Here is a 22,373-nt window from a genome sequence, read left to right as displayed (position 1 = left end):
TGAACGCACATTGGAAGCGTTTATTCGTCATCGCCATAGTGGCGTATCACCCGGCTTGATGGTATGGGGTGCCATTGGTTGCACGTCTTGGTCACCTCTTGTTCGTATTTGAACTGTGGACGTTACATTTCAGATGTGTTATGGCCCGTGGCTCTAACCTTCATTCGATCCCTGCGAAATCCTACAATTCAGAAGGATAATGCATGACAACATGTTGCTGGTCCTATATGGCCTTTCTGGATAAAGAAAATGTCCGACTGCTGCCCTAGCCAGCATATTCTCCAGATCTCTCACCAATTGAAAACGTCTGGTCAATAGTGGCCGATAAAAACATGGTTCAAATGGCTCTGAGCACTATGGGACTTAACGTCTGAGGTCATCAGTCCCCTAGAACTTAGAACTACTTCAACCTAACTAACCTAAGGACATCACACACATCCATGCCTGAAGCAGGATTCAAACCTGCGACCGTAGCAGTCGCGCGGTTCCAGACTGAAGTGCCTAGAACCGCTCGGCCACCGCGGCCGGCAGTGGCCGAGCAACTGGCTCTTCATAATACGCTAGTCACTGCTCTTGATGAACTGTGATAACTTGTTGAAGCTGCTTGGGCAGCTGTACCTGTACACGCCATCGAAGCTCTCTTTGACTCAATGCCCACTTGTATCAAGGGCGTTATTACGGCCAGAGGTCGTTGTTGCGGGTACTGATTTCTCAGAATCTATGCACTCAAATTACGTGAAAATGTAATCACATGTCATTCTAGTATAATATATTTGTCCAATGAATACCAGTTTATCATCTGCAGTTCTTCGTGGTGTAGCAATTTTAATGGCCAGTAGTGTACTTCTAACACCAATCTGCAGCGACCCAGGGTGGGAGAGGCTGCTACAGTGTAAAAATGAAAGTATCACCTTGCACTGATGGCCAGGAGTCACCACCTGGGGAATCCGGAGGCCATGTTGCAAGTTTTTTTCAGTTGAAGCCACTTTGGACGACTTTCGCGTCGATGGTGATAAAATGATGAGGAAAACACAACACCCAGTTCCTGAGACGAGAAAATATCTGATCTGAATGGGAATCGAATTTGAGCCTGTTGCATGGCAGTCAGATGTGCTCAACACTCAGCTAATAAGGGGGACGCTACAGCGTAGAAGGTGAGGCGGTTGAGATGGCCAATGGTGTCCAGAAATCGGCTGCACAGTAAAATATCTTCGTTCACTCTTGCGCTACAATGATCGAACTGCTGCGATGCCACAGACACGCCCACCTGCAGGCGTATGATTTACTGTCTGCGCGCCGGCCGGTGTGGCCGAGCAGTTCTAGGCGCTACAGTCTGGGGCCGCGCGACCGCTACGGTCGCAGGTTCGAATCCGGCCTCGGCCATGGATGTATGTGATGTCCTTAGGTCAGTCAGGTTTAATTAGTTCTAAGTTCTAGGGGACTGATGACCCCGGAAGTTAAGTCCCATAGTGCTCAGAGCCATCTGAACCATTTTTGAAATCAATGGAGACACTCTAACCTGGAAAGTTGATACTTCTGTCTCACTTTTACTTCTTTCTGTTGTGATTAAGTTATGCGTTTGTGCCCTTACTTATATAATTTTAACACAATGTCGGGTTCTTCATTTTGTTATTTCAATTATTTTAAATTTGTGTGAGTGGTGAATTTATGTCATGTAGAGCACTCAGCTATGGAAGCCACTATCCGTTTCGCCATGTATTTTGTGATTTACCGTCAGATGTTATGAAGCAACATCAGATTTTCTTCAGTTCATTTTTATTTTCCAGATTTGATTTTCTGTTTGGACGAGTTGGTTCAAATAGTTCAAATGGCTCTGAGCACTATGGAACTTAACTTCTGAGGTCATCAGTCCAGACCTACTTAAACCTAACTAACTTAAGGACATCACACACATCCATGCCCGAGGCAGGATTCGAACCTGCGACCGTAGCGGTCGCGCGGCTCCAGACTGTAGTGCCTAGAACCGCTCGGCGACCTAAGCCGGCTTGGACGAGTAGTGGCATCTTTTCATGAAATATACTTAGATATGGAAAGCAACACTATTTTGTGTTTAATGATTGCAGTTTCGTGTATCGAAATTAACTGATTCTTTTCACTGAACGTTTCATGGTTTTTTTTTTGTGACCTATTTTTGCTGTTATAAGGTGAATGACGGGTTAAGTCCCCTCATCTCCACTTGAAATATATGCACAGGAATGAAAGGTTTGGGACTATCAGTCCATTGGAAAGTTAGCCCCAGCTCACTTCTTGTTTTGAGACATTGTGTAATGAAACTGTTCAGCTGAATGTGTGTCCTGAATGCTAGACATACTTGACGTCTTAGTACATTTACCTGTTCTATAACTGTCTGTGTGTGGATGGTTCCGGGTAGGAGTGTGTTTCAAATATGACTCAACATTGTAAAAGTTGGCAGAGCTGTGAGTTAGTGTTACTAACTTAATCTCGTACATCTACATCTACATTTATACTCCGCAAGCCACCCAACGGTTAGTGGCGGAGGGCACTTTACGTGCCACTGTCATTACCTCCCTTTTCTGCTCCAGTCGCGTATGGTTCGCGGCAAGAACGACTGTCTGAAAGCCTCCGTGCGCGCTCGAATCTCTCTAATTTTACATTCGTGATCTCCTCGGGAGGTATAAGTAGGGGGAAGTAATATATTCGATACCTCATCCAGAAACGCACCTTCTCGAAACCTGGCGAGCAAGCTACACCGCGATGCAGATCGCCTCTCTTGCAGAGTCTGCCACTTGAGTTTGCTAAACATCTCCGTAACGCTATCACGGTTACCAAATAACCCTATGACGAAACGAACCGCTCTTCTTTGGATCTTCTCTATCTCCTCCGTCAACCCGATCTGGTACGGATCCCACACTGATGAGCAATACTCAAGTATATGTCGAACGAGTGATTTGTAAGCCACATCATTTGTTGATGGACTACATTTTCTAAGGACTCTCCCAATGAATCTCAACCTGGTACCCGCCTTACCAACAATTAATTTTATATGATCATTCCACTTCAAATCGTTCCGCACGCATACTCCCAGATATTTTACAGAAGTAACTGCTACCAGTGTTTGTTCCACCATCATGTAATCATACAATAAAGGATCCTTCTTTCTATGTATTCGCAATACATTACATTTGTCAATGTTAAGGGTCAGTTGCCACTCCCTGCACCAAGTGCCTATCCGTTGCAGATCTTCCTGCATTTCGCTACAATTTTCTAATGCTGCAACTTCTCTGTATACTACAGCATCATCCGCGAAAAGCCGCATGGATCTTCCGACACTATCTACTAGGTCATTTATATATATTGTGAAAAGTAATGGTCCCATAACACTCCCCTGTGGCACGCCAGAGATTACTTTAACGTATGTAGACGTCTCTCCATTGATAACAACATGCTGTGTTCTGTTTGCTAAAAATTCTTCAATCCAGCCACACAGCTGGTCTGATATTCTGTAGGCTCTTACTTTGTTTATCAGGCGACAGTGCGGAACTGTATCGAACGCCTTCCGGAAGTCAAGGAAAATAGCATTTACCTCGGAGCCTGTATCTAATATTTTCTGGGTCTCATGAACAAATAAAGCGAGTTGGGTCTCACACGATCGCTGCTTCCGGAATCCATGTTGATTCCTACATAGTAGATTCTGGGTTTCCAAAAACGACATGATACTCGAGCAAAAAACATGTTCTAAAATTCTGCAACAGATCGATGTCAGTGATATAGGTCTATAGTTTTGCGCATCTGCTCGACGACCCTTCTTGAAGACTGGGACTACCTGTGCTCTTTTCCAATCATTTGGAACCTTCCGCTCCTCTAGAGACTTGCGGTACACGGCAGTTAGAAGGGGGGCAAGTTCTTTCGAGTACTCTGTGTAGAATCGAATTGGTATCCCGTCAGGTCCAGTGGACTTTCCTCTGTTGAGTGATTCCAGTTGCTTTTCTATTCCTTGGACACTTATTTCGATGTCAGCCATTTTTCGTTTGTGCGAGGATTTAGAGAAGGAACTGCAGTGCGGTCTTCCTCTGTGAAACACCTTTGGAAAAAGGTGTTTAGTATTTCAGCTTTACGCGTGTCATCCTCTGTTTCAATGCCATCATCATCCCGGAGTGTCTGGATATGCTGTTTCGAGCCACTTACTGATTTAACGTAAGACCAGAACTTCCTAGGATTTTCTGTCAAGCCGGTATATAGAATTTTACTTTCGAATTCACTGAACGCTTCACGCATAGACCTCCTTACGCTAACTTTGACATCGTTTAGCTTCTGTTTGCCTGAGAGGTTCTGGCTGCGTTTAAACTTGCAGTGAAGCTCTCTTTGCTTTCGCAGTAGTTTCCTAACTTTGTTGTTGAACCACGGTGGGTTTTTCCCGTCCCTCACAGTTTTACTCGGCACGTACCTGTCTAAAACGCATTTTACAATTGCCTTGAACTTTTTCCATAAACACTCAACATTGTCAGTGTCGGAACAGAAATTTTCGTTTTGATCTGTTAGGTAGTCTGAAATCTGCCTTCTATTACTCTTGCTAAACAGATAAACCTTCCTCGCTTTTTTTATATTCCTATTAACTTTCACATTCAGAGATGCTGCAACGGCCTTATGATCACTGATTCCCTGTTCTGCACTTACAGAGTCGGAAAGTTCGGGTCTGTTTGTTATCAGTAGGTCCAAGATGTTATCTCCACGAGTCGGTTCTCTGTTTAATTGCTCGAGGTAATTTTCGGATAGTGCACTCAATATAATGTCACTCGATGCTCTGTCCCTACCACCCGTCCTAAACATCTGAGTGTCCCAGTCTATATCTGGTAAATTGAAATCTCCACCTAAAACTATAACATGCTGAGAAAATTTATGTGAAATGTATTCCAAATTTTCTCTCAGTTGTTCTGCCAGTAATGCTGCTGAGTCGGGAGGTCGGTAAAAGGAGCCAATTATTAACCTAGCAAGGTTGTTGAGTGTAACCTCCACCCATAATAATTAGCAGGAACTATCCACTCCTACTTCACTACAGGATAAACTACTACTAACAGCGACAAACACGCCACCACCGGTCGCATGCAATCTATCTTTTCTAAACACCGCCTGTGCCTTTGTAAAAATTTCGGCAGAATTTATCTCTGGCTTCAGCCAGCTTTCTGTACCTATAACGATTTCAGCTTCGGTGCTTTCTATCAGCGCTTGAAGTTCCGGTACTTTACCAATGCAGCTTCAACAGTTTACAATTACAATACCGATTGCTGCTTGGTCCCCGCATGTCCTGACTTTGCCCCGCACCCTTTGAGGCTGTTGCCCTTTCTGTACTTGCCCGAGGCCATCTAACCTAAAAAACCGCCCAGTCCACGCCACACAACCCCTGCTACCCGTGTAGCCGCTTGCTGCGTGTAGTGGACTCCTGACCTATCCAGCGGAACCCGAAACCCCACCACCCTATGGCGCAAGTCGAGGAATCTGCAGCCCACACGGTCGCAGAACCGTCTCAGTCTCTGATTCAGACCCTCCACTCGGCTCTGTACCAAAGGTCCTGTCGACGATGCTGTAGATGGTGAGCTCTGCTTTCATCCCGCTAGCGAGACTGGCAGTCTTCACCAAATCAGATAGCCGCCGGAAGCCAGAGAGGATTTCCTCCGATCCATAGCGACACACATCATTGGTGCCAACATGAGCGACCACCTGCAGGTGGGTGCACCCTGTACCCTTCATGGCATCCGGAAGGACCCTTTCCACATCTGGAATGACTCCCCCCGGTATGCACACGGAGTGTACATTGGTTTTCTTCCCCTCTCTTGCTGCCATATCCCATATCGTAGATGGGAATCACAGAAACACAGATCGATCACCTGCAGGGACGAGGTCTAGGCCGGTACGTCACAGAGGGTGGTTGGCAATTCGGTTTTATAATGGGAACTTACCTACACCACGCGAGGTGATGTGAACGTACATTCAGGCGCAACTCGAGGCAAATTTTGTCTGGGTGTCTATAAGTATAAGCCGCTTTATGAGCGGCCCTCGTATGATATGGAAAAAAAATTGAAGTTCGAAAATGGTTCAAATGGGTCTGAGCACTAGGGTACTTAACATCGGAGGTGAACCATGTGGGTAAATTCAAAATGGCTCTGAGCACTATGGGACATAACATCTGGGGTCATCAGTCCCCTAGAACTTAGAACTACTTAAACCTAACTAACCTAAGGACATCACACACATCCATTCCCGTGGCAGGATTCGAACCTGCGACCGTAAAAATTTGAAGTCATGAGCGTTATTTTACCAATATCTTAACATTACGTCTGATAGCGCACTTTTTCTCTTTCTGAATCTACCCTGATCAGATCTTAGCACATACCTTTTACCTTCACCACATCCGCCGGCCGCCTGTAAGTGCCGAGGATGGCCTCAGAACCGAAGCAACAGATCCCTTGCTGGCGACGTAAGCCACAGTTTGCAGATGACTAGAACCTGCACTCTCTGTAGCTGCAGGCAGGTCTTCCTCCATGTTTCAGATGAGGCCCCCAGCAGACATATAAAGTGCACATAGAATTAGTTTCCGGCCCTTAGTGCGCCCAGTAACTGTCAAACCCCTTCCCTCAGTGTCCTCTGCAGCAAGAGTTGTCCCCTGTCCACTCACAAGCAGAATGGACGAGGCCAGATGGCCAGTCCGCAAATTGTGTAAGTAGGCTGTTTATGTTTTCTTATTGGCAACGTTACGTAGCGCTCTGTATGAAAATCACTGGCTGTGCTGTGTGCAGTCTGTGGCTAGTTTGCATTGTTGTCTGCCATTGTAGTGTTGGGCAGCTGGATGTGAACAGCGCGTAGCGTTGCGCAGTTAGAGGTGAGCCGCCAGCAGTGGGGGACGTGTGGAAGGAAACGGCGGAGTTTTGAAATTACATATATTATGACTTTTGATGATATTAAGGTAAATACATTGTTTGTTCTCTATCAAAATCTTTCATTTGCTAACTATCCCTATCAGTAGTTAGTGCCTTCCGTAGTTTGAATCTTTTATTTAGCTGGCAGTAGTGGCGCTCGCTGTATTGCAGTAGTTCGAGTAATGAAGATTTTTGTGAGGTAAGTGATTTGTGAAAGGTATAGGTTAATGTTAGTCAGGGCCATTCTTTTGTAGGGATTTTTGAAAGTCAGATTGCGTTGCGCTAAAAATATTGTGTGTCAGTTTAAGCACAGTCTTGTATAAAATGTTCAAAGGGGACGTTTCATATGGCGACCCTGCCAGGATTCGAACCTGGAATCTTGAAAAAAAAAAAAACTGTAATTACTATAATGATGAATGATCAGGACTGTCTTTATGGACTGTGAGAAAATTTTAGCTTTTGACCAACATTGTATTAATAAGTGTGTGCATTTGATATTTTTCTTACTGTAATTATGAAAAATTTTTTCAAATCATTATTGGGCACTGCCCAAAACAATTTGTAAAATTTTTTTGTGGGGAGCATGGGGGCTATGTAAGTAGGCTGTTTATGTTTTCTTATTGGCAACGTTACGTAGCGCTCTGTATGAAAATCACTGGCTGTGCTGTGTGCAGTCTGTGGCTAGTTTGCATTGTTGTCTGCCATTGTAGTGTTGGGCAGCTGGATGTGAACAGCGCGTAGCGTTGCGCAGTTAGAGGTGAGCCGCCAGCAGTGGTGGATGTGTGGAAGGAAATGGCGGAGTTTTGAAATTACATATATTATGACTTTTGATGATATTAATGTAAATACATTGTTTGTTCTCTATTAAAATCTTTCATTTGCTAACTATCCCTATCAGTAGTTAGTGCCTCCCGTAGTTTCAATCTTTTATTTAGCTGGCAGTAGTGGCGCTCGCTGTATTGCAGTAGTTCGAGTAATGAAGATTTTTGTGAGGTAAGTGATTTGTGAAAGGTATAGATTAATGTTAGTCAGGGCTATTCTTTTGTAGGGATTTTTGAAAGTCAGATTGCGTTGCGCTAAAAATATTGTGTGTCAGTTTAAGCACAGTCTTGTATAAAATGTTCAAAGGGGAAGTTTCAATTGACTCTCCGCCTAGCGTGAGGCGAACGCGTTACCATCCGTCACCCACACTTCAGTGGCGATGAGGCGGATCCCCTGCGAGGTGCCTGGGCAGCATAGCCCGTGGACCGAGCGAGCAACAGCTGACACCTCTCATAAGACACGCTAGATTCACCGCCACTACTATTCGATATAGGAGACTAAAGATGGTTGATCATGGCCAAAACGGTCTTCAGATGCTCGCGAACTGCGACCGGCTTCTGCGTCCGCAAACACCATGCGGACATCCTACCCAGCCTGGTAATGCTAACTCTTAAACTATAAAAACACATAGAGAAAGCTAAATACGTAACTTGCTACCCTTCTGATGTGCTACCAACGAACGCTGACGTCTTGCTGAGCTGTGTAGTTGTCAGTTCACAAGAAGCAACAACTGTGCAACAGGCTGCGCGAATCTAGACTTAACAGTTACTACATGCGAGATTACACCTCTTAAATACAAAAACAGATAAGGAATTTAAGAATAAGCTAGGGAAAAGAAACAGATAAAGCTAAATACACAATTACCTGCTCTGCTTGTGTGTCGTAGTTGGCAACTCGTTTCTGACGCATAAAGTATCACGTATATGAAACTTCCTGGCAGATTAAAACTGTGTGCCGAACTGAGACTCGAACTCGGGACCTTTACTTTCGCGGGCAAGTGCTCTACAAACCGAGCTAGCCAAGCACGACTCACGCCCCGTCCTCACAGCTTTACTTCTGCCAGTATCTCGTCTCAATACCTTCCAAACTTTACAGAAGCTCTCCTGCGTCGTGCTTGGGTAGCTCAGTTGGTAGGGCACTTGCTCGCGAAAGGCAAAGGTCCCGAGTTCGAGTCTCGGTCTGACACACAGTTTTAATCTGCCAGGAAGTTTCATATCAACGCAGACTCCGCTGCAAAGTAAAAATCTCATCTGGAAACATCCCCCAGGCTGTGGCTAAGCCATGTCTCCGCAATATCCTTTCTTTCAGGAGTGCTAGTTCTGCTAGTTTCGCAGGAGAGCTTCGGTAAAGTTTGTTAGGTATTAGACGAGACACTGGCAGAAGTAAAGCTGTGAGGACGGAGGGTGAGTCGTGCTTGGCTAGCTCAGTTGGTAATTTTTTAACTAAAACAATACTGTAACCAATAGAAATGCGTAATTTACATTATCCACCGAAGCATTTCGTATATTAGACGAATGCTTTGTGGTACAAGGTTGCACTTCACGTAGCGAGGAGGATATCCAACAGCAAGTAATCAGAGAAGATCATAAATATAAACCAGTTAAGCCTATATGTATATATTACTTTGTTTTGAGGGAAGCATACGACACAGTGATGAAACTGGTATCTACCCTTTATTTAGTTTCTTTCTTTCACTCCTCCTTTTCACAGGAAGACATATTGACGTTATTTATGTGTAAAATCAAGCAGCAGAAGCCTACTTTAATTCATTAGCTTCCTGAAGAAGAGAATTTTACTTATCAGCAATAATGAGTTTGCTTCTTTCCGAAAAAAAAGGTTGGTAGAGCAGTTGCCCGCGAAAGCAAAAGTCCCGAGTTCGAGTCTCAGTCCGGCAGACAATTTTAAACTGCCAGGAAGTTTGATATCAGCACACACTCCGCTGCAGAGTGAAAATCTCATTCTGGCTCTACCACGCATATGTCTGATTTGTAGCGTTTTTTCTCGCTGCCAGTGCATGTAGAACATGTGACGATAATGTAAAATCAGGTTTTCAGTGTATAAATACAAATGTTGGCCTTTTTTAACTCTTTACAATCACAGTTGTGACTAAAATACACACAACATGGTGACAGTCGAATGATTCTTAAATGCAATATTCGTGCTATATGGAAAAAATGTAAGCTTTGAAAGGAACTAGAACAATCTTCCTAGAAGTACATGCGCTGTACGTTTATTAAACAATTAAAACTTGAATTCATCCTATTCAGATTGAAATATTTTCACCATAGGGAAACCCGGCATTCAGATATATCAGCAGCTGATTAACAGTTCTTTCTATAAATACAATACAACCATCTGATGAAGAACAAAATATTCTAAACCAGTAAGGGAAAGAATCAAAAGTATGTGTTAAGGAAAAATGTCATCAAGTTAGAGGTTGAAAGCTGTTTTTAAAACATGTAATAAAAATGGTTCAAATAGCTCTGAGCACTATGGGACTTAACTTCTGAGGTCATCAGTCCCCTGGAACTTAGAACTACTTAAACCTAACTAAACTAAGGACATCACACATCTCCATGCCCGAGGCAGGATTCGAACCTGCGACCGTAGCGGTCGCGCCGTTCCAGACTGTAGCGCCTAGAACCGCTCGGCCATCACGGCCGCAAACATGTAATACTATCAGAGAACCTTCATAACACCATCTACTGACAAAACAGCTTTTACATGAAAATTGATCAAAATGAGCAGTACACTAAAAATATGGTAGGCTATTAGTAGGTTTAGTTAGGTCTATATTTTCAAATGTGTGGTTCCCCAAACAATTGAAATAATGAACATGATACCGGACACCAGAAATTTACAGTAAATGATCTTTTCCGACGCAATGCAAATTTCTTTCGAAAAAAAGTTACTTCTGAAATTATTCCTCATTGCTTCTGAAATGACGTGAAAGAGAACAACACAAACGAAGTATTAAAGAATGTGGCATATGTAGATGGAGGTTTTATCTCCGAAATACACTCCTGGAAATGGAAAAAAGAACACATTGACACCGGTGTGTCAGACCCACCATACTTGCTCCGGACACTGCGAGAGGGCTGTACAAGCAATGATCACACGCACGGCACAGCGGACACACCAGGAACCGCGGTGTTGGCCGTCGAATGGCGCCAGCTGCGCAGCATTTGTGCACCGCCGCCGTCAGTGTCAGCCAGTTTGCCGTGGCATACGGAGCTCCATCGCAGTCTTTAACACTGGTAGCATGCCGCGACAGCGTGGACGTGAACCGTATGTGCAGTTGACGGACTTTGAGCGAGGGCGTATAGTGGGCATGCGGGAGGCCGGGTGGACGTACCGCCGAATTGCTCAACACGTGGGGCGTGAGGTCTCTTCAGTACATCGATGTTGTCGCCAGTGGTCGGCGGAAGGTGCACGTGCCCGTCGACCTGGGACCGGACAGCAGCGACGCACGGATGCACGCCAAGACCGTAGGATCCTACGCAGTGCCGTAGGGGACCGCACCGCCACTTCCCAGCAAATTAGGGACACTGTTGCTCCTGGGGTATCGGCGAGGACCATTCGCAACCGTCTCCATGAAGCTGGGCTACGGTCCCGCACACCGTTAGGCCGTCTTCCGCTCACGCCCCAACATCGTGCAGCCCGCCTCCAGTGGTGTCGCGACAGGCGTGAATGGAGGGACGAATGGAGACGTGTCGTCTTCAGCGATGAGAGTCGCTTCTGCCTTGGTGCCAATGATGGTCGTATGCGTGTTTGGCGCCGTGCAGGTGAGCGCCACAATCAGGACTGCATACGACCGAGGCACACAGGGCCAACACCCGGCATCATGGTGTGGGGAGCGATCTCCTACACTGGCCGTACACCACTGGTGATCGTCGAGGGGACACTGAATAGTGCACGGTACATCCAAACCGTCATCGAACCCATCGTTCTACCATTCCTAGACCGGCAAGGGAACTTGCTGTTCCAACAGGACAGTGCACGTCCGCATGTATCCCGTACCACCCAACGTGCTCTAGAAGGTGAAGTCAACTACTCTGGCCAGCAAGATCTCCGGATCTGTCCCCCATTGAGCATGTTTGGGACTGGATGAAGCGTCGTCTCACGCGGTCTGCACGTCCAGCACGAACGCTGGTCCAACTGAGGCGCCAGGTGGAAATGGCATGGCAAGCCGTTCCACAGGACTACATCCATCATCTCTACGATCGTCTCCATGGGAGAATAGCTGCCTGCATTGCTGCGAAAGGTGGATATACACTGTACTAGTGCCGACATTGTGCATGCTCTGTTGCCTGTGTCTATGTGCCTGTGGTTCTGTCAGTGTGATCATGTGATGTATCTGACCCCAGGAATGTGTCAATAAAGTTTCCCCTTCCTGGGACAATGAATTCACGGTGTTCTTATTTCAATTTCCAGGAGTGTAGATCCGTAAAATTACGAACACTCTTAACAGTGGTTGAGTGCGGTGTTTTATTTGTGCATAAAAAGTTATAGCGCCCTAGGCCAGCCGATGAAGGCTATGTATAATGACACAGGTGTATCTGTGACACTTACGTACTTGTGTCTACACAGGTGCAGCGGAATACTGACGTCATGAACACATGTTTCTGTGACGATGCATGTCAATAGTATCCAAACTGAGCTATCGAAAGGGTTAACATTTGTTACGGGCAACTGATCATTAGACCGATTCATGCCCTTTTTACTTCCGCTAATAATAGATCACAGGGATTACTCTGCAAAATGTAATTTTACAATGAAAATGTGTGCCCCAACCGGGATTCGAACCCGGGATCTCCTACTTACATGGCAGACGCTCTATCCATCTCTTTTTCTTTCATTTTGTTCGTTGTTGATCGTTGTGTTTGGTCGTTGCGGACGTCGCAAGACATCCTATTCAAGTTCGGTGGTTGGTCCTTCCACTCAGTTTTTTTGTTACAGAGGCCAACCGGCTCTCTGACCGAACTCGCTGAGCCACCGTGCCGGCAATATATTTACACTAAAATGAACACTCTTGGCTGGTTACAGGTGTTGACATACGTCAACGTGAACATTTGAAAATGTGTGCCCCGACCGGGATTCGAACCCGGGATCTCCTGCTTACATGGCAGACGCTCTATCCATCTGAGCCACCGAGGACACAGCATAATTAAACTTCTCACTCGAGGGAAGACTTGAACCAAGGACCTCTCGTTCCGCAGCTGTACACGCTAACCACGGGACCACGGCGCTCCTGTTCGCTTTAGTTCGTTTAATCTGCTCGGGGCGGACGTCGTAAGACATCCATTTAAGTTCGTTATTGATCCATTCACTCAGTTTTTTTATTACAGAGGACAGCTAACCCTCTGACCGAACACGCTGAGCTACCGTGACTCCATCTGAGTTACCGAGGACACAGGGGATAGCGCGTCTGCAGGGATTTATCTCTGGCACGCCTCCCGTGAAATCCACAATCTCAACGTATTGTCCCGCACTAGATTCGTAGTGCCCCCGCCCATTATACTCATTACTCGCAGCGCGTTGCCGATTCCCGTAAGAGTTCGGGCACTGTTTGTGCATTCGCACAGAAGAAGAAGATGGTCAAGTGGCCGGTGAGCCTTACCTATATATATATACCAAGATGGTATCTGTTCTTTCGGACATGTCCCAGTTGACGTATGTCAACGCCTGTAAGCAGCTAAGGGTGTTCATTTCATTGTAATTTCATTCTAACAGATACCATCTTAGTATATAAATGTAATTTTCACTCTGCAGTGGAGTGTTCGCTGATACGAAACTTCCTGGCAGATTAAAACTGTGTGTGAAGTTGTGAAGGTAGGAGACGAGGTACTGGCGGAATTGAAGCTGTGAGGACGGGTCATGAGTCCTGCTCGGGTAGAGCGCTTTCCCCCGAAAGGCAGGTCCCGAGTTCGAGGCACGGTCCGGCACACAGTTTTAAGCTGCCGGGATTACTCTGGTTGAACGAACTACAGCCGGAGTGGAAACTTCTCTCACAAGCATTTACAACTCTAATACATCGAGCTGTTCACTTTAGTCTATTGGTGACTCTGGAGAAAGTCAGAATTCTGCTCAGACGAGTAGAAAACCAGTGAGAACCCAATTCAAGATTGCACGTTTAGGCGACAGTCACAGTCATACCATTGGAAGTCAAATACCATAAGTATTTTGCCATCTTACTTGATTTGTGTCTCGGGGAATCTGTCGAAGGTTCTTTGAGAAACCCCGGGGACTTTTTTCTGTTTCTCTCTAGAGTTGTTAGATTTGCTGGTTCTATATGATTTATACCTTTTCTTTCCACTAAGTTTGTTAGATGTGTTCCTTTAAAATTAGGTTATTATTCATCAAAATCATTTGATTATGGTTGAAGTGAGTTATTTGGTCGCCAAGGTTTATATAGATTATTTATTTACTTAATTGGATATATTCAATGTTGATATGATTCTAATTTCAAGATTTATCTTTTAACTTTTATTTTTTGAATGTTTATTTTAGTAATGTTGTTTTTCGTGCACTTAAATAGCTTATACACTCCTGGAAATGGAAAAAAGAACACATTGACACCGGTGTGTCAGATCCACCATACTTCCTCCGGACACTGCGAGAGGGCTGTACAAGCAATGATCACACGCACGGCACGGCGAACACACCAGGAACCGCGGTGTTGACCGTCGAATGGCGCTAGCAGCGCAGCATTTGTGCACCGCCGCCGTCAGTGTCAGCCAGTTTGCCGTGGCATACGGAGCTCCATCGCAGTCTTTAACACTGGTAGCATGCCGCGACAGCGTGGACGTGAACCGTATGTGCAGTTGACGGACTTTGAGCGAGGGCGTATAGTGGGCATGCGGGAGGCCGGGTGGACGTACCGCCGAATCGCTCAACACGTGGGGCGTGAGGTCTCCACAGTACATCGATGTTGTCGCCAGTGGTCGGCGGAAGGTGCACGTGCCCGTCGACCTGGGACCGGACCGCAGCGACGCACGGATGCACGCCAAGACCGTAGGATCCTACGCAGTGCCGTAGGGGACCGCACCGCCACTTCCAAGCAAATTAGGGACACTGTTGCTCCTGGGGTATCGGCGAGGACCATTCGCAACCGTCTCCATGAAGCTGGGCTACGGTCCCGCACACCGTTAGGCCGTCTTCCACTCACGCCCCAACATCGTGCAGCCCGCCTCCAGTGGTGTCGCGACAGGCGTGAATGGAGGGACGAATGGAGACGTGTCGTCTTCAGCGATGAGAGTCGCTTCTGCCTTGGTGCCAATGATGGTCGTATGCGTGTTTGGCGCCGTGCAGGTGTGCGCCACAATCAGGACTGCATACGACCGAGGCACACAGGGCCAACACCCGGCATCATGGTGTGGGGAGCGATCTCCTACACTGGCCGTACACCACTGGTGATCGTCGAGGGGACACTGAATAGTGCACGGTACATCCAAACCGTCATCGAACCCATCGTTCTACCATTCCTAGACCGGCAAGGGAACTTGCTGTTCCAACAGGACAATGCACGTCCGCATGTATCCCGTGCCACCCAACGTGCTCTAGAAGGTGTAAGTCAACTACCCTGGCCAGCAAGATCTCCGGATCTGTCCCCCATTGAGCATGTTTGGGACTGGATGAAGCGTCGTCTCACGCGGTCTGCACGTCAAGCACGAACGCTGGTCCAACTGAGGCGCCAGGTGGAAATGGCATGGCAAGCCGTTCCACAGGACTACATCCAGCATCTCTACGATCGTCTCCATGGGAGAATAGCAGCCTGCATTGCTGCGAAAGGTGGATATACACTGTACTAGTGCCGACATTGTGCATGCTCTGTTGCCTGTGTCTATGTACCTGTGGTTCTGTCAGTGTGATCATGTGATGTATCTGACCCCAGAAATGTGTCAATAAAGTTTCCCCTTCCTGGGACAATGAATTCACGGTGTTCTTATTTCAATTTCCAGGAGTGTAATTAGAGAATGACACTGAAGATGTTATGGAAGTATTTTTATTTTTAGGTATTTATAAATACATCGAGCTGTTCACGTTAGCCTTTTGGTGGCTCTGGAGAAAGACAGAATGCTGCTCAGACGAGTAGAAAGCCAGTGAGAACCCAATTCAAGATTGCACGGGGCGACAGTCACAGTCATACCACTGGAAGTCAAATACCACAAGTGTTTTGCCACCTTACTTGATTTGTGTCTGTCGAAGGATCTTTGAGAAACCCCAGGGACTATTTCTTGTTTCTCTCTAGAGTTGAATGTGCTAATGTAGTGTCCACAAACATGAGTGTGGTCCTCTTGCAACATCCATTAGTGATTTGCGGAGTAAATTGAGAATAATGAACACATCATTAGAATCATGTCACTACCAGATACAAACCATTGTATTTTACGGTGCGGTATTTGGCTATCTACGTGGTGTGCTCGGCCACAACAGTTACATCTAAATCCCTCTGAAAATTTTATCTCGAATTTCTTTAATTGGGTTTTAATGAGATAATTGGTAATTTTCTTATAAATAGTGACACATTATATTTTTCAGCATATCTGCAACCCTCTCGCACTAACTGAAGAGAATTGTGGCCGTCTACATCGGCCTTTTATTTTTCTGCTTTATATGCCGTATTCATCCACTGCGATTCGACTGCCGTATAGTAAAGTAAGGTTCAAAGAAACTTACATACGAGTAAGTGGAAAAAAAATACACTGTCGTATACGAACTACAAATCTCGGTAACGTACAGTACATATTGACTGAAGACTGTTATTTGCTTCATCATTTGTCCTTCCATTTTACAAGGCACGCCAAAAGTTTCGACAAATTTAATTGGACTTCTAAGTGACAATGAGTGATAAAATACGTGCACGGAAAGAGGAGTCAAGAAGCGCCAAGCACCACGTAGCACCGAGCATACCATGCTACGACAGATTTGTATGCAATCTCTAGTTGATGTGAAGACTTGTTTCACAGTGAACAAACATCTTTATATGTTGAAAATTGAGAAATGCGACAGTGGAGGTTCAAAATGGGTCAAATGGCTCTGAGCACTATGGGACTTAACTTCTGAGGTCATTAGTCCCCTAGAACTTAGAACTACTTAAACCTAACTAACCTAATGACATCACATACATCCATGCCCGAGGCAGGATTCGAACCTGCGACCGTAGCGCTCGCGCAGTTCCAGACTGTAGCGTCTAGAACCGCTCGGCCACCACGAACAGTGGAGGTGAATGTGTTTTAATGCAAAAGGAAAGGTATGAGTAGGAAGTAGATAACAATTGGCTAAAATGTTGTCATGAAGGATAGGATACTTTAAGATGTACCACATCCAGACACTAAGAATAGATGATATCGGGCATGTGCAACAGACGTAAGCAGAAAGAATTCGTAAGACTGTCTCTGGAAATAATATTGGAGAACATATGAATTAACAAGAACAGTGTTGATGTTATGTGTTCACGATTTTTACTGAAAAAAATTGACAGAAGAGTCGGAGACAACATCAATGAAAATACTGGGGAGTTATTTGGTTAAGACGTAGATTGAGTTGGGACTGATCACATTTGCCTATGTTCCAATCTCAGTAGCGCCACAGTCGGGTAATTTTCTCTTTTGCGGGGATTTGTTTGTACATCCCCAGTTACTCCTCACTGCATTGTTAGTATTTCTGGAATCGTACTCAATATTTTTCACGCAGTACGATATGGCTATGGAATGTGCTTGTTGTGAGCAGACACAAGGAGAATTGGCTGCTGTCCATAAACAGGTTGAGGTTATATTGACCATAGCCGACAGGTTTCTGACTACTACTCATTCGTCTTCTCTCGAGAGTGAATAGCGGGTAGTGGTGGGTTCACGTTTTGAAAGGTAAATGTCGTGTGTCTAGGGCCTCTCGTCGGGTAGACCGTGCGCCGGGTGCAAGTCTTTCGATTTGACGCTACTTCGGCGACTTGCGCGTCGATGGGGATGAAATGATGATGATTAAGACAACACAATACACAGTCCCTGAGCGGAGAAAATCTCCGACCCATCCGGGAATCGAACCCGAGCCCCTAGGATTAACATCCTGTCGCGCTGACCACTCAGCTACCGGGGATGGACGTTTTCAACAGGAGACGGCCGGGGTGGCCGAGTGGTTCTAGGCGCTTCAGTTTGCAACCGCGCGACTGCTACGATCGCAGGTTCGAATCCTGCCTAGTGCATGGATGTGTGTGATGTCCTTAGCTTAGTTAGGTTTAAGCAGTTCTAAGTTCCAGGGGACTGATGACCTCAGCTGTTAAGTCCCATGGTGCTCAGAGCTATTTGAACCATCTTTTTTGTAGCGCCTAGAACCGCTCGGCAAAAAGTGTGAATCAAGACACACCCGACCAAATGACTTTCTTGCATTGCTCCCTAGGTCAGGTTTTATGGGTTCGGCCCCACGTTCTCCTGCTGCGGGCTTTTGCATCACTGCTGAGTGTTTTTGGATTCCAGCTCGCCTTGCACCCCCTGCTTATAGTGCATTCTTCGTGTTGTTTTGATGCTGACAGGATTAGTGAGTGCGATATTCAGTTCTGCACTGACTTTTGCAGCTATCATCCTCTTATTTTTGTCACAAACTGATTAAATGATCGTCTGTCACGATCACTCAACACACATCTCCATCCACGATGTGAGTTAGCGACTGATGTTTTTCCGCTTTCCCAATATGAGCTATAAACCGTCGGTATGGGCCTCTTGAAACACGAAACACATACGCTCACTCGGTTACAGAAGCACCCACCGTAAGAGCACCAACAATTTGCCAACTTTTGAATGCACATAGCTCCGTATAACGCACTCAGAACTACACAGGTCACTGTTCTGACAATGACTGGCACGTGCAACATACTGAGGAGAGCGCAACAGTGCAATTGGTGGTCAAACACAACTGCACCACCTGCGGGCTCGCCCTACATGTGCATTTATATTGATGCGTGTGTTTCTCGCGGTGTCTCCATATTTTTATCCAACCTCTGCCTGTTTGCAATATACACTACTGGTCATTAAAATTGCTACACCAAGAAGAAATGCAGATGATAAACGGGTATTCATTGGACAAATATATTACACTAGAACTGACATGTGATTACCTTCTCACGCAATTTGGGTGCATAGATCCTGAGAAATCAGTACCCAGAACAACCACCTCTGGCCGTCATAACGGCCTTGATACGCCTGGGCATTGAGTCAAACAGAGCTTGGATGGCGTGTACAGGTACAGCTGCCCATGCAGCTAAACACATGATACCACAGTTCATCAAGAGTAGCGACAGGCGTCTTGTGACGAGCCAGTTGCTTGGCCACCATTGACCAGACGTTTTCAATTGGTGAGAGATCTGGAGAATGTGCTGGCCAGGGTAGCAGTCGAGCATTTTCTGTATACAGATAGGCCCGTACAGAACCTGCAACATGCGGTCGTGCATTATCCTGCTGAAATGTACGGTTTCGCAGGGATCGAATGAAGGGTAGAGCCACGGGTCGTAACACATCTGAAATATAACGTCCACTGTTCAAAGTACCGTCGATGCGAACAAGAGGTGACCAAGACGTGTAACCAATGGCACACCATACCATCACGCCTGGTGATACGCCAGAAAGGTGATGACGAATACACGCTTCCAATGTGCGTTCACCGCGATGTCGCCAAACACGGATGCGACCATCATGATGCTGTAAACAGAACTTGGATTCATCCGAAAAAATTACGTTTTGCCATTCGTGCACCCAGGTTCGTCGTTGAGTACACAATCGCAGGCGCTCCTGTCTGTGATGCAGCGTCAAGGGTAACCGCAGCCATGGTCTCCGAGATGATAGTCGATTCTGCTGCAAACGTCGTCGAACTGTTCTTGCACATGGTTGTTGTCTTGCAAACGTCCCCATCTGTTGACTCAGGGATCGAGACGTGGCTGCACCATCCGTTACAGCCATGCGGATAAGATGCCTGTCATCTCGACTGCTAGTGATACGAGGGCGTTGGGATACAGTACGGCGTTCCGTATTACCCTCCTGAACCCACCGATTCCATATTCTGCTAACAGTCATTGGACCTCGATCGACGCGAGCAGCAATGTCCCAATACGATAAACCGCAATCGCGATAGGCTACAATCCGACCTTTATCAAAGTCGGAAACGTGATGGTACGCATTTCTCCTCCTTACCCGAGGCATCACAATAACGTTTCACCAGGCAACGCGGGTCAACTGCTGTTTGGTTATGAGAAATCGGTTGGAAACTTTCCTCATGTTAGCACGTTGTAGGTGTCGAAACTGGCGCCAACCTTGTGTGAATGCTCTGAAAAGCTAATCATTTGCATACCACAGCATCTTCTTCCTGTTGGTTAAATTTCGCGTCTGTAGCATGTCATCTTCGTGGTGTAGCAATTTTAATGGCCAGTAGTGTATTCAACATCTCCTACTAAGACCTTTCATCGATTTCAACGTAACTTAGTGCAAATATTACTTAGTCTGGAAAGAAATATTGTGCGGGTAATAACCACCAGCTTTCGTGTGGGTGTCGGTGGGGGTGAACCAGAATTATGTATAGAGAAGGTGGGGTGATATGACCCTTCCTTCGGTTGTATCACATGAAACGTGTACCAGGTATACGATTAAACAGTTTTATTTTCCGATACTAGAATTAACTTAAAAGATTTGATATTGACACGAAACTTACTTCTGAAGAATATGAAATAAAAAAAAAACTTTCTTTACTGAGCGTGTGAGAACTCTGGTAGGGAAGCCGAATGTTCGACATCGGTTTATTGGTAGAATTTTCAGAAAGAGGGGTTCACCTGTAAAGGGGACTGTATGTAGGATGCAAGTGTGACCTATTCTTGAGTACTGCTCAAGTGTTTGGGATCCTTACCAGGTCGGATTGAAGGGCGACATTGAAGCAATTCAGAGGCGAGCTGCTAGATTTGTTACCAGTAGGTTCGAATAACACGTCAGGTGTTACAGAGGTGCTTTGGGAACACAAATGGGAATCCCTGGAGGAAATGCGATGTTCTTTTCGAGGAATATTTTTGAGAAAATTTAGAGTACCAGCATTTGAAGCTGACTGCCGAACGACTCTACTGCCACCAACATACACTGTTTGTAAGGACTACGAAGATAAGGCACGAGACATTAGTGCTCATACGGAGGCATACAGATAGACGTTTTTCTCCCGCTCTATTTGCGAGTGGAACAGGACAGAAAATTAGTAGTGGTACAGGGTACCCTCTGCCACGCACCGTACGGTGGCTTGCGGAACATCTATGTAGATTTCGAATAAATGTTCAAATAAACTGAGTTCCAAAAATTTACAGTGACAAGTTGAAGTCCGTAGAGTCTGTATTAATGTACTTGGTTCAAATCAAATGGCTCTAAGCACTATGGTACTTAACATCTGAAGTTATCAGTCCCCTAGACTTAGAACTACTTAAACCTAACTAACCTAAGGACATCACACACATCCATGCCCGAGGTAGGATTCGAATCTGCGACCGTAGCAGCAGCGCGGTTCCGGACTGAAGCGCCTAGAACCACTCGGTCGCAGCGGCTGGCAATGTAGTTGGTTCAAATGGCTCTGAGCACTATGCGACTTAACGTCTGAGGTCATCAGTCGCCTAGAACTTTTGAACTAATTAAACCTAACTAACCTAAGGACATCACACACATACATGCCCGAGGCAGGATTCGAACCTGCGACCGTAGCGGCCGCTCGGCTCCAGACTGTAGCGCCTAGAACCGCACGGCCGCTCCGGCTGGCCAATGTAGTTGGTAATGTTGTCTTTAAGTCCGACATTTTCCAAGTGTAGAAGGTATAACAATACAGAATACCAAGTCCTCCCCACTTGGCGGCATCGCGTTCGGCGAAATTGCACCTCAGGGCGAGGACGAAAAGTACAGGCTTTAATCGTGGCAGCGCGCAGTCCAGGAAACGTCTTCCCGATGCAGCTGGCTGCGCTGGAACTTTCCGCTTTTAGTCTTTCATTCCATCTCAGAGTGAGACGTTGGGCTGCAGAAGAACATAACTCTTTTCAGGCGATAGTATTAGCTTAAATTAGAGATATTCTGTTTTTTACGATTTACATAAACGATCTGGTTGATGGTATTGACAGCGGCCTTAGACGGTTTGCCAATGATGCTGTAGTTCACAGGAAAGTAGTATCACACGAAAGTTGTGAACAAATCATTGAGGATTTTCAGAAAATAAATGCGTGGTGTAAAGATTGGCAGTTATCTCTCAATATTAGTAAGTATAAGCTACTGCCTATAACAAGACGAAAATCCGCATTAATGTACGAGTACAAAATAAATGCCCAGTCTTTGGAAGCGGTAACGTCCGTCAAGTATCTGGATATGACTATTCGAAATGATCTCAAATGGAATGATCAGATTACACAAGTAACGGGTAAGGTGAACTCTAGATTGCGGTTTATTGGTAGAATGCTGAAGCGATGATGTCCTTCAACAAAGGAAATAGCTTACAATACGTTAGTTCGTCCAGTCTTGGAGTATTGTTCGTCTGTATGGGACCCTTACTAGTTGGGTCTGATTGAAGAGTGAGAAGGTCCAAAGAAGAGCGGGAAGATTCGTGACTGGTACATTTAGCCATCGCGAGAACGTTACAAATCTTATAGAAAGTTTCAAGTGG

At 45.8% G+C, this 22,373-nt stretch overlaps 1 non-coding gene across 1 annotated transcript; it reads right to left on the bottom strand.

The window, feature by feature from the left end:
- Window positions 1-12,798: 12,798 nt before the first annotated feature.
- Trnat-ugu (transfer RNA threonine (anticodon UGU)) lies at window positions 12,799-12,872 on the bottom strand. Its single transcript has one exon. It is a non-coding gene; the product is annotated as a tRNA-Thr (tRNA).
- Window positions 12,873-22,373: the final 9,501 nt, after the last annotated feature.

Source organism: Schistocerca cancellata, chromosome 4 (genome assembly GCF_023864275.1).
Source record: "Schistocerca cancellata isolate TAMUIC-IGC-003103 chromosome 4, iqSchCanc2.1, whole genome shotgun sequence".
In the NCBI taxonomy this organism is placed as follows: domain Eukaryota; kingdom Metazoa; phylum Arthropoda; class Insecta; order Orthoptera; family Acrididae; genus Schistocerca; species Schistocerca cancellata.
This window is presented reverse-complemented; position numbering and strand designations above follow the sequence as displayed.